This window comes from Plectropomus leopardus, chromosome 20 (genome assembly GCF_026936395.1).
Source record: "Plectropomus leopardus strain MGB_pleo_1.0 chromosome 20, ASM2693639v1, whole genome shotgun sequence".
In the NCBI taxonomy this organism is placed as follows: Eukaryota; Metazoa; Chordata; class Actinopteri; order Perciformes; family Serranidae; genus Plectropomus; species Plectropomus leopardus.
The window spans coordinates 30,294,511-30,301,339 of NC_142195.1; positions in this window are offsets into that span (position 1 = coordinate 30,294,511).

Consider the following 6,829-nt stretch of genomic DNA (forward strand, 5'->3'; position numbering starts at 1 on the left):
CTGTGGATGAAAACACAGAGAACATGTGAACATGTGACCGCGCGCCCTCTCACACACGTGTGTTTATTTCTGTAAAACACAATGAAATATTGTAAATAAACATGTTTATTTTCGCGCGCTGTTCGCTGGTGTCAGCGGGAGATCTGCGGTGCGTTCAGGCTCCCGTCGGAAAAAACAGCTGTGACATAAACACGCGGACTGATCCTGTTTATCAACACCAACATAACCGCCTGGTTTCTAATGAATGGGTTAAATATTTTCCTCCTGCACAGATAAAAATAAAAATGTCTTCGGAGAGAGACCGATGGATGCATCACCTTAACACCCCCAGTCCTAATGGGTTAAATGAGATTTCATTTGTATTTTATTTTTTACTTTTAAACATGTATATTTATTTTTATTATATTATATTATTATTATTATTTATCAAAAATATATTATTGTTAAAATGTATTATAGAAAATACATCATTATTATTTTTGTCCTAGTTATGTATGTATTTGTATGTATGAGTATATATATACTTTTTTTTAACACCATTTGGTTATAATTATCATTATTACTACCTATATGATCGTTATCACTATTATTGTTATTTGCTTCTGCGTCTTTCTTGCATTTTTATTGCTCTTTTATTGATTTTTTCTATAATATCACTGTGATTCGGCCTCTTCTAAAAATCTCTTTAAAAATGTTTGGCTCCCTCTGCTGGGATGCGCTGATGTTGTTGCATTTGTGGACATAATGAATCACACCTGTGAGAATTTCTGTGTTACTGTCATAGTACACGCGGGCCCGAAACGTCCCTGCGGCAATAAAAACGTGCTTTGATCGCAGTGTTGTCCAATTTTGACGGCTTTGTTCACCTGCACAGATTAATTCAATAAAAATCATTTTAGTTTCAAACATTCATGAAAATATAATTATAATTATAATGAATAAAATAATTAGTGTTTTTTAGTGACCTGTGGCTTTTTCCTGCTGCTCTTTAGACACCAAACGCTGATTTCTGGTGACCTGTTGTTGTGCTTCTGGCAGCTGGGTGTCTTTCAGAGACCTTTTCTTGTCTTTGCACAAGTTCATAAATACAACATACATTTTGTATGCTTTTATTTATATAAAATATTTTGTTGTTTTCAAGAATTTCACCAGAGTTCGACCTGGCCGCTGCTCTTGAAGAGTACGGTTGCTAGAAAACATCCACTTTTTGGGACTGAAAAACTGAAGAAAAAGTGTCCGTAGTTGGGCTTTTTAACTCTGTGGGACACACGGGGACGAGTCTCTAAAAACGCTGTTTGATGTCTCAAACCCTGCTAGAAACACCGTGATGGGTCCCTAAAAACAGCTGGTGTTGATGTTTTTCAGCTCCTGATGACAGAGTCAGATTCAAAAGCACAAATTCAGTGTATTTGTGGTTTTCAGGCATGTTTGATGGCGGCATGTCCTCTGGCGCTGTGAGCTCATCTGATCCGTGGCGGGCTGAAAAGCCGTCTGGCCTTTTCTCTGCAGTTGTAAAGTGGTCCACTTACCGCTGACCTTTTGTTGATGTCTTCCTGATGCGCCGCAGCATCGCAGCGCTCAGCTGTGTTTAACATTTCATCATCTCAGAGAGTCTCTCCTCTGCTCTCAGCCTGCGTCTGAGAGGAAATCTGCTCTCTGATGTGACTGCGAGCTCCCGCTTTCTCTGCGAATCAGAGAACATATAATACCGATGAGCTGCAGGGTCACAGCCTGCAGACTCAAACGCTGCACGAAATGTAAAGTGAGAACAAAAGCAGATAAAACGTCCACTGAGCGCGTTAACTCAAACACGGACTCACCAGCCCTCCGTTTCCTCCGCTGTGGCTGATGGCGGACATTTGGAAGTTAAAACTGACGCTGATACAACAATTTTAGGTGTTTTGTTGAGCTGTACCAACTCACAGTCACCACACGCACACCTGCGTGACCTACCTGCAGCGGGACTTCAACCCAAAGCTCCAGCAGCAGCAGTCAGCGTCCTTCCCCACCAGACCGTCTCCACAGACCGTCCCCACCAGACCGTCCCCACCGGACCGTCCCCACGGGACCGTCTCCACCACTGAGGACAAACCAGAGAGACAGAAGATGAGACTGAGCCCTGCAGGTCAATACGGACACAGCTCTGTCCTGCCTGCTCTCACCTGTTTAGTCTTGCATCACTAAATGAAATAAATAAATAAATAAAAAATTGAATAAAAAACCGTCTGCTGCTTTCAGTGTTTTTGCTCCACCTCAGCGTCTGCAGTTTAAAGTCCACCAGTTTTGGATCTTCAGGTGAAGTCAAACCAGCAGATGGTGAGACTGGATTACTGTCCACGTCCAGAGCATCACCTGTAGATCTGAGCGAGCTCCTGCGTCCTTAAATCAGAGGAACCAACGCTGATCTTTGTGATGTGGAAAAGCTGCCGAAGACGGCTAACACAAGTCATTTTTTGAGTTCTAGATATTTTCTAAAACTGAAATAAATCTGTTTTCAAAAATATGTGTTTATGTGTCGACAGGACCTGTAGCTGCAGAGAAGTTCACAAAACTGAAACATCTTCACACTGACAAACTAATATTTTAGAGCTCTGATGGCTCAGCAGGTAAAGATGATCAATTTTCACTTCACCTGTCAGCAGGTTTCAGGTTTTGGCTGAAAAAGTTTGGATTTTCACGTTTTTTTGGTACTTTCACTGAAAAGATCTGAATTTGTCTTGATTTGTGTCCCAGAAATTGTTGTGACAGCTGTTGTCCTCAGGGGGGCAGTACAGGATCAGACACGTCAACGCCCTCCTGCATCACACACACACACACACACACACACACACACACACAATAAAGCTGTGCTGTGTGTATTGGTGCCCACACACCTGCTGGGTAATTTATCGTTGAAAAGAGTCTCTGCAGGACGCTGAGACGATGGAGAGCACGAGGAAACACCGACACGCACGTTTGAAGATGAAAGTTTCCCGCGTGGTTGACGCCGCACGGAGCGGGGAGGAGGCGAGAGGAAGAGGAGGAAACAAAGAGGAGATGAAAGAAAACAAGTGTTTAGAGGAGAGAGCAGAATAAGAAAGAGGACAGCATTATTAAAACCAAACGCTGTGGGTGTCTGAGAGTAAACAGAGGACGGAAATGGAAGTGGAATCATAAACCGGCGGAGGGGGGAGCGCGGCGTAGCGCCGGGGCCACAGGTGGGCCCCTCCTGACTCCATCAGGCCGAGGAGATTGTGGTCCACAGGGAGAGCGGGATCGATGGGCGGAGGAGCAATTGAGATGAAGCGAACAAACAGAAATGAGCTGCTTCAAACACGTCCCCAAACAATAATGTCCCCGTCTGTCCTCTGCTCGTCCATCAACGTCTCCAGCAGCTGCGTCACACACTCGAGACGGGTTCACCAAATCCAAATCAACTCATCATTAATCCATCGAATGTTTCTGTCAAATCTGAAGAAATTCTCTCAAGGTTTCTGAGAGAGACAGAAGAGGTCTCAGTGACTTTGACCTTTGACAACCAAAATCATATCAGCTCATCATTGAGTCCAAGTGAACGTTAGTGCCAAATTCCCTCAAGGAGTTCTCGAGATATCGTGTTCACAAGAATGTGAAGGCTATCGCCGCTGTGGAGACAGGAAAACATCCGTCACGCTTTCGTCAGTGAATATTGTAGTTAAACTGGTTCAGATTAAGAAAAAAGGGGCTGTATGTCGGTGTGATCGATAATTACGGCACCTCATCGGCTTTAAAATGAAATAACGAAATCGGCCAGCGTGCTGATTTCTGCCGATATCACAAACCAAGATTTGTTTTTTATTGACAAAGTAAAAGGCTCCTGCTGTGGCAGCGTGATGCACCACTGGATGGCGTCAGGTTGAACTGCTGCCAGTAACAACGTAATTAAAAATCGGTCCTCACGGGGCGGTGGATGGATCCAACAAACCCCGGACTTTCACGCAGGGGTCTGGCATTAGCTTCCTGTCTAAAGTAGACGTGTTTCTTCTGACCATCCGTGCCAGCGTTCATTGATGTCCCGCTTTTGGTTGCTGTGTGCTGATGTTGCCTAAATATAACCATGTCACCATGTTTGTGTTGACATCACAATAGCGGCACGATGCGGATACTTGAGCGTAATACGTAGACGCCGAAGTCCACTGACAAAGCGGCAACATGTGACGAGGTGAGAGCGGCTCATTCTAAGGTAACAGAAACATGATTTAATATAATTTTTATTTATGTTGCACTAAAGAAAACAGACTATAGCATATTAAAAATTCGCAACACTGCAGCTTTAGTACTGGCTCTGTTATTTACTGGATATTCTGTTTGTATTTTGTTGTTGTTATCTTTACGTTGCACATTGATTGTGGCATCTTTTTCACAGTCTTGTGATGCTTGTCACATTTCATTTCATCGTGTGACAAATAAATAAAAAAAATCCTTCTCAGGCGTCGTGTGACTGTAAATCCTCCTGACGTGTGTGCACACAGGGCTGTGTGTGCTGTATGTGTGTGTCCACATTGTCATGCACACATGCTCACACACACCGTGGCAGTTTGAGAGTGCGGGTGATAATGCGTTTGAGTTCGGGAGGGATTCAGGACTGCAGTTTATCTGGCGGTGAATGTGGGAAATATTTATCTGCTGCAGGATGTTCATTCATTATTTTCTCCCAGGAGCTGCAGCCGAGAATTACCAACATGTATGAGCTGTGTGTGTGTGTGCGTGTGTGTGTGTGTGTGTGTGTGTGTGCACGTGCTTGCATTAGCATCAGCACTGGCTGAATAGATGTGACCTTTTTATTTATTCTCTGATAAAAATGATTTCAACAGTTTGCGTTTAAGTGCTGCAGAATGAATAATTCTGTTCAAGAGTGAAAAATATCAGCAGGATAAATGAGCGTTTTTTTACTTTAGAACATAACTGATGGAGCAAATTACTGGTGCACAGGATGATAAAACAGCACAAAGGCGTAGCATATTTTCTGTTTCGATATTCAGGGGGAGACATGTTAAGGAGGGACATCTGGAGGTTTGAACGACTTCATTTTCTTAATCCTGGTGAATTTGTAAGCAGAAATTTTAGGGGTAAATGTACTTTCTGCTCATATTATGTATGCTTTTTAATCTAGCTGGCGGAGGACCATGCATCTGGTCTTGTGTGTGTCCATCTGTCCACAGCTACAAACTACTGGTCCAATCAGCCTCATATCTGTGCACATGTACACCTGTATCCTCAGTGTCTGTCTGTGATTCACAGTTGTTGAAAACTCTTTTATTCGTTCCATCGCAGATTTGCACAAAATTGAAGCGATATTCAGTAAATGTGATGAAAGCTGACTGTGTTTCCACTGAGTGATGTTGTGCGAATTCTCCTCTGGTGATAACATCCCAGTAACCATGACGACAGATGTTTAAAACATCAGCAGCTTTATTTCTATTGCAGCCAACATCATTTTTAGCCGTCATTATTTCCAATCCGAGGTCACGTAGGCGTGTTATGGAGCCGTGATGGAAAGATGAGCCCCTTGTACATGGGAGCGGACACGTATGAGGGATTTCTGGGAGATGCAGTCCACGATTTCACAGAGGAATTGTGGGTTAAAAACTTTCTCAGAGTTATGTGATGCAATAACAGCCCTTGTAGCTCCTGCTGCATCATGAGGGAGCCAGTTCCTGTGACCTCACAGCGTCATGTGACCTCACAGCGTCATGTGACCTCACAGCGTCATGTGACCTCACAGCATCATGTGACCTAGAAAAGACTAAAAAGGGTTTCCACTGCAGTTTGGACAAATATGGCTTTCAACAATCACCTGAAATATCACCTTACCTTCTACCAAGGTAGAAAATCATAGGAATGTATATTATTTTTTGAAGCTTGATTTTGAAAAGCACATTTTGTGCGCAGAGAGTGTGTGTGATATTTAAGCGGGCCCTAAGGGGTTAATGTTGTTGATTCTGCTGTCTGCAGCGTCTGTAAATCAACACGTGTTCATCTGAGCTGTGTGGAGGGACACAGCTCAGTGCGGAGACAGTGTGCTCGTCCTCGTCTCTGGACCGGCGTCCCTCTGTGTCAACACGCTGCACACTAATAGAAACAACATCAGCTCCCCGAGGTCCTGATGATGTGTTTTCTAACCTGCAGCAGGAGGTCTGTGTGCAGCCAGCGGGCTGTGCAGGAATAACTGAAAATGGACACACACCAAGGGAATAGAGACTGTGTTCAGGTGTGTGTGTGTGTGTGTGTGTGTGTGTGTGTGTGAGGTGCATGCTTTCAGAGAAATAAATCTGATCTCACATCCTATTTTCTTCCACAATGTTAAGAAACTGACGAGTGTTTTCTAACCTGCTGAATGCAGAATACAATTAACTTAATAACGTATTTATAATATAAAATCAGAGTAACTGAATTCTGTTGCAGTTAAAGTTTAAACTGGGGGTAATCTGATTACAACTACTGTTTTTAAATATAGATTACCTGAATGAATTATCTGAGTATCTGCTGATAAAGAGTCCTGATACCTTTATTTTCCTAAAATATACATCTGCACAGTGCACACTTTAAGTACTTTAAAGTTATTCAAATCAATCAGATGTAAAGTCCAGATGTCCTCAGACTCAGCTCACAGCTTGGACGAGGGATGTAATAATAAAACGTAATGAAGCGTAGGTTTCCTACTTTGAAAAAAAAGGTTTTGACAGTGTGCAAGCATATGACGTTCAACTCATCACGTGTCAGAGGCCAAGGGTTGGATAACAGGCGTCCGTTCAAAAATACCAAGTTATCTAACGGCTGGCGTCCATGTTCTCGAGAAAGCGAGACTTCT